The sequence below is a fragment of the Fukomys damarensis genome, unplaced genomic scaffold, assembly GCF_012274545.1.
Source record: "Fukomys damarensis isolate Sample0158 unplaced genomic scaffold, DMR_v1.0_HiC HiC_scaffold_12, whole genome shotgun sequence".
NCBI lineage: Eukaryota > Metazoa > Chordata > Mammalia > Rodentia > Bathyergidae > Fukomys > Fukomys damarensis.
In genome coordinates, this window is record NW_022900924.1 from 14,933,202 (window position 1) to 14,943,918 (window position 10,717).

Here is a 10,717-nt window from a genome sequence, read left to right on the forward strand (position 1 = left end):
TCAAACCCCACTACCCATATGTTGACGTGTTGGCCATATTTTGTTGACCATACTTTCATGCCTGTCTCTCCGTGTAAACACACACATCCATCTAATTTCACATAACTCTAATTTGAAGTGAACAGGCTTATATTATACATGATGGTTGAAAAATGGCCAGCTTTTTTCACATGAAAAACAAGTTTTTGTTTGCATCTTTTCTCACTCTTCTACTCCCCTTCTTTTCTCTTACTTTCTCTCTTACCTTCACTCCACCATGTCTAACCCTATAACCAGTTTATAATCTCTCGCATTCCCTTCTGTAACAAACTGAATCGCACCCCCCCCAAATGTTCAAGCAACCTTGAGTGCTGCCTTATATGGAAGAAGGGATTTGAAAACAGGAGTATGCAGGGCCTTGGTATGAGGAGATTACCCTGCATCATGTGAGTGGTCTTAATACTAGTTAAGAGATGAGGTCTTACTGGGTCGCTCAGCTGGCCCCAAACTCCTGGGCTCAGTGACTCTGTGACTTCAGACTGCTCAGTGGCTGAGACGAGTACATGCCACTGGCCCCAGATGCACACTCCCAACTTCAGCGTGAGCCTTAGAAGAGAGATACAGGAAGCATCCGTGCTGGGGGAGAAGCCTTGTGTAGACGGGAGCGCAATGGGAGGGATGCAGCCAGAGCCGGGAACGGCCAGGCTGTGTCCGCTGCAGGAAGCAGGGAGGGACAGGCTCTTCCCTGGGTCCAGCCCTGCTGCCGGTGTCTTGACTTTAACCCCACAAGACTGATTTCAGATTTCTAATCTCAGAGCTCCAAAAGAATACATTTGTGTCATTTTCGGCTGCTAACTACGTGGTCACTTCACAGCAATTACAGGGGCAGGGGGAGGAAAAAAACACAGATTTGGGTGCCATACGTGGGGTGCTGCGATCACAAATACCTAAAAGTGTGGAAGCAACTTTGGAATTTGGAAGAATTTGATGCCACGTGATAGAAAAGGCCTGGACGGTAGAAATGTGGGAGTCAGGGGTATTTCTGGGAGACTCGGGAATTGTGGAGAGAGTGTAGCTCATCTCTGAGAACACCTAAGTCATCAGCAGACTGGGGGTTGAAATTCTTTGTGGAAGGTGCGGCTGCTGAAGGCTCAGGGGAAATGAGGAATACGTTTCTTGGAAAGTAGAGGAGGGGGACCCTTGTCCCGTGGAGGCAGAGGGCAGGGGTGGTGCCCTGTTGTTACCCGGAAAGCAGAACTGTGAGAGATGAGCTTGTGCATTTCAGCTGAGATTTCCCTGCAAGGTGTCAGAAGCGCAGCCTGGTCTCTCGATGGTGCTGTGGTCAGAGGTGGGAGAAGAGAGATGGACGCGGGGAAGAAGCAGCAGGCAGGAAGGAACAGGACTTGAAGATTTGGGGAAACCTCCACCCGTCCAGACTGCAGGGTGTGCTGTGGTTAGCTCACTGTAGGGGAGGAAGGATGTCCCGGGAGGAAAGCTAGGGGCACGGGGGAAGGCATCCTCCCAGTGCCCCAGAAGGACCACGGGTCACAGTATCAGTCCTACAGAGGGGTTTGCATGGGATGTGTTGATATCCTCAGTTGTCACAGCAGGGACCCAGGGAGGAACCCCTTGTCTGGAGCAGGGAATCCCCATGATCATCCTGGGAAACCCTCACGGCTTCTGAGACCACGGGTTAGCAGAAACACAGCTGCCTTGGTCCGAAAAGGATGGAGAGAGGACAGAATGAAAGAAGACCATCATTCACACTCCCGCCAGGCCCTGATCCTCACATTATGCTGTCTGTTCTGATCCAGGGTGTGTAAACTCAGCGGCCGCAGGATGGCCACAGCCCGTCCTTCGCAAATCTGAGAGGTGGCAATGAGCACGGAGAAGCCCAGGGTGGGAGACAGACAGACAGGGAAGACAGAAGAGAGGGCTCCGATGCCCCACTCCTTCCCTCCTGACAGAGTCCCAAGACCAGGTTCTCCTGTCCTCCTCCCTAGGGCCAAGGATCTGCCTTCTCCCTTTGCAAGGCTCTCTTCTAGGATTCTCGGGAAAGGGGGTTTTGAGTCAGTCTTACAGATCTGCAGAAGCTGGAGCTATGTTCAGGTGGCGTCAGCTTCTGTCTGTCCCTCTCAGGGAAGCCCTGAGCCTTGGGGAGCTGCGTCCCCCTCTGCAGCTGCTCCTCTGCCTTGGGTTTCTCCATGACAGTCACATAAGGCTGCCCTAGGAGGTAAGGTTTATCAGAGCACTGTGTGACCTTGGGTGAGATGCTTACCCTCTCTGGCTTTAATTTCTTCATCTGTGAGATGGGAGTTGTAACAATGCAGGTCTTATGAGATTGCTGTGAGGCTAAATTAACAGTATGTTTCAAAAGTGTTCAACATGGTACTTGGCACAGAGTAAAGGTTCGATAAAGATTAGCCATAATAACAATAATAATAATGTTCCCTAATAGGCCCAGGACTGGGTCACCACATCCCTCCTACCTGATGCCCTCATTCATAGCTGCCAATCTACCAAAAGCTCTTATTACATTGGGCAAAGTGGCACATGCCTCTAATCCCTGCGGCTCGGGAGCTGAGGTAGGAAGATCACAAGTTTGAGCCCAGCCTGGGTAACTTAGTGACTCAGGGAGACCCCGTCTCAAAGTTAAAAATTATAAAGGAGTTGGGTTGCAGTTCAGTGCAAAGGCCCTAGGTTCAATTCTTAATACCAAAGAAAAAAAAAGTTCTTACTGAGCCTGAATCCCAGCTACTGGGGAGGCTGAATCAGGTGGATTGCAAGCTTGAGGCCAGTCTGGACAACTTAACAAGACTGTCTGAAAAGGGGGAGCAGGGGATGTGGTTCAGTGGTAAAGAACCTCTAGGTTCCATCCTCACTTCTACAAAAAAAAAAAAAATGCTTATTAAAGAGTGGCAAAGGGTTAAAAAACATCCAATGCATGTTTAACCCCCACACCACTTTTGAAATCAAAGAGGAGACTCGCAGGCCCTTCCAGGTCGCAGCAGGAAGGTAGGTGATGACAGCAGCCTAGAATGGGCTCTTGCCACCAACTCAGAGCTTCCTGTCCCTGCAAATCAGTCATTCTGACTCTTGGGTGCCCATTAAACCCTCCCAGGAGATCTGAAACGAGGCCAGGGCTAGTTGAGCCTCAATGCCCAGGAGGAAGGCCAGGCTTGAGAATTTTCTAAAGCTGCCCAGGTAGGGTTGCCAGATAAAATATAGGACACCTGGCTAAATTTGAATTTCAGATAGACAGTGAATGAATTTCCTAGTATGGCTATGTCCCACATTTTGCATAGGAGATGTACATATATATATTTATTTATACCAACAAAGGTGTTGTCCGCACTGTGGCCGTGGTTGGTTCTCTCATCACTTTTGCAGGACATCAAGGCACAGGGCTCTGAGAAAGCCCAGGGCCAGGGGCAGACATCCTGCCTCTGCCACACCCAAGTTGGGCCCTTGCAACGGTCACTCTGGGGTTCCCCCCAGCTTCAGTGCACCCTGAACATCACCCCTCTTGTTAGAATTTGCAGCAGTTTGATTTATTTGCTCTGGGGCTGAGCGCCACCAGGCCAGGGAGCAGGCCTGCCTTGTCCCCTGGTGTTATCTCAATAGGACACCCGGGCACGAGAAGTACCCACTGCTCATGGGCAGGAGAAACAAACTACTCGGTCCAGGGAGGCAGCGATCCATCTCCCGGTCTGTGTCCCTGCGAAGTGTAAAGTGATGCGTCTTTGTCGCTCCACCAGCAGCCCAGGGTTCAGCCCCTCTGCCGTCCCTGGGAGCCGGTTAGAAATGCAGAGTCCCGGTCCGGCCCGGGCTTCCTGAGTCTATAGAATGCATTGCTCCCGTCTCCAAGCCTCAGTTTCCACTGCTGGAAAATAAAAGGCAGGAGAGTCTTTACCACCTCCGCCCAGCACGTGGGTGCAAGGGGCGAACGGGGCTTCGCTGTTTGCAGGTTGCATCTCCGCTGTGGCCGTGGCCTACATATAACACAGAGCTCTCCACCTCCTCCCCGGCTGGCCCCTTCCTCTCTGTGCTCCTCTGCTCTGGGCCCCTAAGTTCCACCTGACTTTGTGTGACTTCCTCAGCTCCCACCCACCTACCCCTTCTGTTTCCAGCGGCAGGCAGAGCTGTCCAGGTGCCTTCCGTCCGTTTCTGTGGCTGGAAACAAGCGCTTGCAGCGTCTGCCTGCAGGAGGAGGTCGGGGTAGGGGCTGCTCCCAGGCGAGGGGGCTCAGGCAGGCTCAGGTCCCCTGCCCTCCGTTCTGTCTTGTTGCAAATGCGCCGCTTGATGCAGGCCTGAGCAAACACGTCCCTGAGCTGGGGGCAGTGGGGCTGCAGAGGGGAATTAACATTTTTCTCTCCCGCCCCTCCTCCCTCCGCGCGGCCTCGCGGGGATCGCTTCCAATTACAGACGGACCTCGAAGTCCGGCGTCGCCTTCACTCCGCGCCTGCTCCGGGGTTTCCGGAGGAGTGAGCCTACATGCATTACTGTTCTTCGGCGTCCGGGCAGGGCGCTGGGCGCTTTACAAACATTTTTATGGGGTTACTGGGGGAATAAAAATGAAACACAGGGTTAATGCATTTTCTGAGATCGAAAATTCCATCAACTGTGGCTTTTTTCCCTCCATTGAATATCAACCACATTAAATGTTAGAAGTCGACTGTGTCCTGGCTGCTCGAGGGGTGGTCCGCGGATGCACCGACACCCACATCACCTGAGAACTCGGCGGAAACGCAGACCGTGGGAAAGGCAGACCGACCGAGTCTGCATTTTACTGGCACCCCCGGGGGATGTCTGCACATTAAAGCTGAGGAGGAACGGTTACAAAGCACACTTCGATTTCACCATCTCTAAGATACAGAGGGGGACACACACGTTTTAGGATCAAACACAGTTTATGAGGAACCTGGGGCTCAGAGAGGCAAAGTTACTTGCCCAAGGTCCCACAGTTTAAAAGAGCCAGAGACAGACACAGCTCAGATCTCCCACACCTTACTGCCTGGAGCTTGAGTCAAAGGGATTAGAAGAGGCAGCCGCAGAAGAAGGGAAGTTTTACGAAAGACCCTGCAGGACTTACCGTTAGAGGCGTCGCTGTGTCACATGGCCCTCATCAAACATGTGGTGGTGATCTGCACGGAGGAGCTTGCCGCTGGCCAGGCAGGGTCACGTCTGCGTGGCTCCCCCAGACAGGCCCGCACCACACAGTCTCAATTAGCAGCTGTCCCTTCCCAGCACGTCCCCGAGTCCCTGCACCCTGGGTGGCACTTGTCTCTGGCTAAGGTGCTACTGCCCACTTGCTGGCTGGTCCATAATCTGACCTTCCCTGCTGGAATGTCAGCCCCTTATGGGCAGGGATCCTGCCTGCAGGAGCCTGGAGAGGCCCTGGTCCCAGTAGGTGCTCAGTGCATATTGGTTAAGTCAGTTGATGAGTGCGGATGGATGGATGGGTGGATGGCAGGTGGTGGATGGGTGGATGCATGGGTGGATGGAAGATGGACGGTGATTTATGTATGAAAGGGTGGATGGTGGTAGATGGATGGGTATAGATGGTTGATGGGTTGATGGATGGATGGATGGATGGTTGAATTTTAGACAGCCAGAAGGTTTGGGAAGGGCTTGCTTTCCTATTCTAGACTTTGAACCTTCAAAGAAAACTCTCCAGCGAAAACAAAACCACTTTAAAACATGATTCCCATCGACACTGAAACAAGTCTCATCATGAAAGAAGACAGTTTAAAACAAAACTAGCATTTGCCTGGCAATAATCTCTCATCTCTGACCTTTAAGCAAATACGTTATTTAGAAAATCAAAACACCATGATCACTACTTCCTGCTTTCCTCGCTCCATGTTTGTCCCCTGTGGGAGTCTGGGCACCCCCTGCGATTCGGGGAACACTGAGCCTTCTCTCTGCAGGCTGTGTTTAGCTTGAGACCAGGCTCGCACTCTCTCTGAGCAGGTCCCGGAACATCCTCCTGTGTGCCAGTGACAGGAAAACTTCCAGTCTTTCAGGTGGGGTTTGCCTGGGGCCAGGGACAACGGCTCATTGAGCAGAGACCCGGGTATGTCCTTGGCCAAGCACCTCTGTTCAGGAACCACCCTGCCCATCTATTTTGGCAGCCTTGTCTGACCCCTCTAGGAACGGTTTGTCTGGGACACAAAGGATCAAAGTCACCGGCGGTCACTTTGTGTCCCAACCTGATCTTAGGATAAATCTTCGGTCTCAATCTTAGCTTCGGCCCTGCAGCCTGCTCCTAACCCCCATGCTGCCCACAGCGCCGTCCTTTCTCTCCCTGTCTCCATCTCTCCCGCTTCTTCCCTCCTCCCTCCTGCACGCTCCCTTCTCTGCCCCCCGTTTTCCTCTGCAGTTACTTTGCTACAGGATTCAGCAATAACAACACCCCCGACTCCCAGCACTGTGGGCTCCACCAGGTGGCAGTGGCAAGGATGAGACACAGGCCCCTTCCCTCTGCCCTGGGGACAGGTGTGGCTGCCAGGCCTGCCCGTGTCTCTGCTCACCTGTGGATGGTGCTGAGGATGGTGGCCAGGGTCCCCGCATCGAGGACGGGGCAGAGACTGGAGCCCAGCCATGCAGAACATAAATCCTAGAACTGGATCCAGGCTTGCATCTCCCCTGGCTTAGCAGATGTTAGTCCAGGCAAAGGACTGGACCTGCGGGACCCTCTGTCTCTTCTTTTTGGAACTGAATAAAGATGGTGGTGTTAAAAAAAAAGATGGCGGTGTTATGAGGCTGCAGGGACTCCATGGAGAAAATGCAGGGAGGGAGGCAGCTGGCCTCACCTAGTGACAAAGACCCGTTGCTCTCAGGAGCCCAAGGACATTGGCAAGATGAGCAGATGGCCCCAGGCTGGGGCGTTTTCTCCACCAGTGGGCGGCACATCGGTAGTCTGGAGCTTCATCCTCTGTGGGGACTGGGATGCGGGCTCAAGGGTGCTGGTTCTGGCTCGCTTGTGGGTCTCTGGACTGGGAACTTCAGACCCAGCCTCCTCCACCTCAGAGAGTGCAGATAAACCCCGTGGGGGAGGGTTGAAAAGTGCTCTCTGCACACTGAGAAGTGCTTTGAAATGTGGGCACTTTGCAAACTGCAGAGTGCTAGCAAGCCAGGAAGGACTTTGTAAAATTGAAACCCATTGGTTCTGGTCCCTGCCCGGCCCAAGTCCCCTGAAAATGGCGGCCTTGGTTTCTCAGCTCAGCATAAGGAAAAGAGGGGCTGTGGCACTCTTGTGGTGGAAAACCAGGAGGGAGGGCGGGCACAAGGTGCCAGGGTCCAGGGTGGCTGTGTCCTCAGGCCCTGGGCACTCCCTGTCCAGGCCCAGGTCAGCCAATCCTGAATTGGTGTTTCCTCAAGGTGTTTTGGGGTGGAGGGAGGACCCTTCACCTGGGGTCTCTGCAGCTCTGATAGGCAGATTTCTGAGGTCTCGCGAGTCGCTCCCTGTGGGTGGAGCCTGGGAACTGCAAGGCATCCGGCCCTTTCCTGAGGGCCAAGAAGCCTCTATCCATGGTGCCGAGTAACCCAGGGCCAGCCACACCACAGAGCAGATGCCGCCCAAATGAACTGAAGGCGTGAAACCCGTGCAGGCCCCAGGCTCCTCGTCTGTGACCTGGGAGGGACGGCCATCCCAGCTTGCTGTCTGTCCTTTGAGGCAATTTAAACTTTGGTCCTTCTGAGAGCAGAGCAAACCAAGCAGAGGGACTCTTAGCATTTGGAAGGGTCAGAGGGCCGTGTGTGTGTGTGTGTGTGTGTGTGTGTGTCAGAGACAGGGGGAGAGAGAGACAGACAGACAGATACAGAGAGGTGAGACAGAGACAGACTGACAGACAGACTCCTATTTCTAAGTACCACAGAATTCAAGCTGCAGCCGAAGTACTAGTAATGCTCTGTGCACTTGAGACCTCCAAAGGACTGACTTCCTGTCCCCCTCCAAACCGTCTGCCTGAGCTGGGGGTCCAAGTCTGGGGTGGGAGGAGGGTGTGGGTAAGACAAGGGTAAACCAGTGTTGTCTGGGTTAAAAGCAGGTTCCTGATGCGGGGAGCCCTGTGTGGCCATGGGGACCCTGTCCGGGACTGTCCCACTGAGGACAGTCCCCCCCCCCCGACTCCCACCCTGGATCTGCCACCTCCGGACTCCCGCCGTATCTCCCACCCCTGGCTCCCCTGGGCACCTTGGAGAAAGTGCTCAAGCAGACAGGCAGGCAATGCAGAAACAGTGGCTCCTGGGGCTGGGGACACCAGGCTCAGCAGGGCCTCCTGTATCTGAAAAGCCACCCTGGGCCTGCACCTTGGTAGTGCCTGGAGGGTGTGAGGCCCCAAGTTTCATGCCCCGCACTGCAGGACAGAACAACAAAGCCCAGCCCATCCCCAGCCCCCAAGTCTTCTCTGCCCACCCTCCCCGTCACTGTCCCTGTAAAAGGCGGTGAGGATTTGAGCCATTTTAAGGGCTCTAAGTGACATGTGCTGGACACAAGTGGGGCATAAGAGTCAGATGGAAGGAAGGAAGAAGGGAGGGAGGGAGGAAGAATGAAGGACACCAATACCTCCAGTTACACACGAGGCGATCACATTCATTATCTCGTGAAAACCAACACCAGGAGTCTATGCAGTAGAGAACATCTTCTGAGTTTTCTAACGAAACAGGACCAGAGAGGTGAAGTCACCTGCCTGAAGTCACACAGCAGAGCATGTGCTCTTTCTCATCTCTCCCACATCCTCCTCTTGACCTCCACTGATTTTGCAGGTGAATGTTGTCAGCTGTCACCCAGGTCCTGCTGCGCGGGTCATCCCCTGGAGGTACACAGTACCAACATCCCCCAGAATAGTCAGGCGTGTACTCTCTTGGGCCCCAGGCCTACTGCATCAGAATCTGCATTTGAGCCAGATGCCTGGGGCATTTGTGCGCATGCTCAAGGCTGAGAATCACTGGCTTAGACAAACCCGGGGACCAGGACAGCATCTTCCTTGTACTTAGCTAAGACTCCAAGGGAGTGCTTTCCTGGCCTGTGCAAACGTTGAAAAATAAAGCAAGCCCAGGTCTGTACAGCTGATGGGAGGGGGGTGATTAGCCGGGAATCGAACAAGCATATGTGTCTGGCAGTCTGCAGTCCCCCAGTGTGCATGGAGCACTGCATCTCGCGGGTGCAGATCTGTGGGTCACTGGCTCGGGGCAGGGTGCAGTGCCAGTGCACTGGGAGGGATCACCAAGCACCTATAATTGTCATTCCATGAATAGCAGCTGAGACGCGGTCAGGACACAGGCTGTGGAGAGGCAGGTGCCACCTAGGAGCCCAGGGCTGGGGAGAGGACCATGCAGAGACAGCGAGGGGATGGGGCTCAGCCGAGGGCTGGGATCAGGGCTCAGGTTATAACTCAGGCAGTCTGTGGCTGTGCTCAGGGTTTGGTCTGTAACAAGAATCAAAGCTCAGACTGTGACTGATCAGAAGTCAGTCTGCAACTGGGATCAGGGCTCAGTCTGCAATGGGGATCAGGGCTCAGCAGGGCTTCTCTGGAGCCAGGACTGAGGTTCAGACCTTGAGCAGGCTTAGGCCTCCCCTGTGGCCCATCAGCACACACCTGCTTGCCTCTTTGGGGTTGAATCTTGCATTGACCCAGCACATCCACCTGCAGCCCACCCTCAGTGCCCGGGACATCGGCCTGCCTCATTTCCCGGGGACGGGCGTCCCTCCCTTGCCCACAGCCTCGGTGAGCCTGGCGAGGCCGGGCATGGCCACGGGCACCGAGGGCTCCGGGCTCTGCCACCCCCATGCCCGCCTGCCGCCTCCCTCCCGCTGCCGCCAGCTGCCGGCTCCGTCTGCTCTCGCTCTCCCCTCTCTGCCTTAGAGACAGCTATAAGTCTCCCGTGAAATATATACAGTGTAAATATATAAAAAGCTTGTGCCTGCCTGCTGCTTATGTATTCATGAAATAGTAAATAAATTTTATGGGATAATTTGAAGGCTGCCAGGAAGCCGGGAGATGAAAACGAAGGCCTAATGAGATGGAGTATCAGGGCGGCACACGCACAATCGATCCGCCGCTGCGTGGCCCGAGCCGGGACAGCCCGTCTCCCGTGGCCCAGGGCCATGCTGATGAGACACTTCGAGGCCTTCCGGGGCTCATAAAGCATGGGCGGCCATGGCGGGGGAGACCCAGCGGGGGACTGACAGCCTCCTTCTGGGAGACCTGGGGCTGAGCAGACGCGGGCTGGGTCTGTTCCTAGCCCTCTCGGGCCTTGCTGTGTGACCTCGAGCCTGTCGTGTCCCCGCTGTGTGCCTCGGTTTCTCCGTGTGCACAGTGCTGCTCTGCCGCTCCTCTTTCTGCCTTCCTCCTTCCCCTGCTGGTATGTCTTACAGTGGTAACGAGAGGCTTATTTTATGCTCACTGGGCTTGGATCACTCTCCACTTAACTCCCACTTCCTTGGAGCAGGGTTCCTGCCTGTGTTGTTAGTGTTGGCTTAGCCTGGTTCCTGACAGGAATGTCCCATCCCCAGAAATATGCACTGATTCGATGGCTAATGGGATGGACGGGTGGGTGGGTGGACGGGTGGGTGGATGGGAGGAAAATCAAGAACAGATCCAATCCCGCCCCGTACTCTGCACCTCTGCATCACCACCTTGATCCAAACCACCATCCTCTTGTGCTCTGTCTACTGCCGCAGCCTCACTTCCTGTCTCCGGCCCCACCAGGGCCCCCACAGTGCACTCTCCCC

The 10,717-nt window shown here is 54.5% G+C and overlaps 1 long non-coding RNA gene across 1 annotated transcript; it reads right to left on the reverse strand.

The window, feature by feature from the left end:
* Positions 1-3,696: 3,696 nt before the first annotated feature.
* On the reverse strand, positions 3,697-8,622 carry LOC104848251. Its single transcript, XR_776369.1, has 6 exons — positions 8,549-8,622; positions 6,795-7,006; positions 6,513-6,696; positions 4,411-4,539; positions 4,095-4,325; positions 3,697-3,862 (listed from the first exon to the last, which is right to left on the reverse strand). It is a non-coding gene; the product is annotated as an uncharacterized LOC104848251 (long non-coding RNA).
* Between the last annotated feature and the right edge of the window lie 2,095 nt (positions 8,623-10,717).